We start from the raw sequence: 1,259 nt of genomic DNA, 5'->3' as shown, positions 1-1,259 counted from the left end.
GGGGTTTCACCATGTTGACCAGGATGGTCTCGATCTCTTGACCTTGTGATCCACCCGCCTCGGCCTCCCAAAGTGCTGGGATTACAGGCTTGAGCCACCGCGCCCGGCCTAGATTTCTAGTTTTAATTTTATTATTATTATTTCTATAGTCAGAGTCCCACTGTGTCACCCAGGCTGGAATCATGGCTCATTGCAGCCTCAAACTCTTAGGCTCAAGCGATCCTCCTACCTCATTCTCCTGAGTAGGTGGGACTATAGGTGCACGCCACCACACCCAGCAGAGAGTTTTAGTTTTAAAAAAAACAATGCTGTTGGCCGGGCCCTGTGGCTCACCCCTGTAATCCCAGTACTTTGGGAGGCCGAGGCGGGTGGATCGTGAGGTCAAGAAGTAGAGACCATCCTGGCCAACATGGTAAAACCCCGTCTCTACTAAAAATACAAAAATTAGCCAGGCGTTTGGCACACGCCTGTAGTCCCAGCTACTCGGGAGGCTAAGGCAGGAGAATCGCTTGAGCCCGGGAGGCGGAGGTTGCAGTGAGCCGAGACTGCGCCGCTGTGCTCCAGCCTGGCAACAGAGCGAGACCCTGTCTCAAAAACAAACAAACAAACAAACAAAACAATGCTGTCATTCACATTCTTTACTCCTGGTAACCAAGGACAATAATATTTCTGTAGTATATACTCAGAAGTGAATATTACTGGGTCATGGGCTGAATGCAGTCAACGTTACAAAATAAGGCCAAACTGTTTTCCAAAGTGATTGTACCAATTTAACCTACCTCTAGCAGAGTGTCAGACCACAGATGGCCACATTCTCACTAACACCTGGTATTGTCAGTCTTTTTGATTTTGGCCAAACTGGAGAGGATGAGTGCTTTTATTATTTTAAATTTGTATTAATGAGGGCAAACATCTCTTCATTTGTCTCGTGTCTTCTTCTCTGAAATATGCATTCATACCTAGATTATAATTTTTATGTTTTGTCTATTTCCTTATTTTTTTCAGGTCTAGTGCAGTGTAATGGACAAACAAAAAACTGTATATATTCAAGGTGTGCAACCTGATAATTATTTTTTCCTCTTACTTTTGGTTGACATAATAATTACACATATTTATGAAATAAGAGTGATATCTCCTTTCTTTCCTACTTCCTGTTTTCCCTATTTCTTTTTCTAAATTTTGTATTAGTGGAATATATTTATTATAGTTGACGGACCAATATTGATTTCTTTTTTTTTTTTTTTTTTTTTTTTTTTTTT

Source organism: Cebus imitator, unplaced genomic scaffold (genome assembly GCF_001604975.1).
Source record: "Cebus imitator isolate Cc_AM_T3 unplaced genomic scaffold, Cebus_imitator-1.0 Scaffold165, whole genome shotgun sequence".
Taxonomy (NCBI): Eukaryota; Metazoa; Chordata; class Mammalia; order Primates; family Cebidae; genus Cebus; species Cebus imitator.
This window is presented reverse-complemented; position numbering follows the sequence as displayed.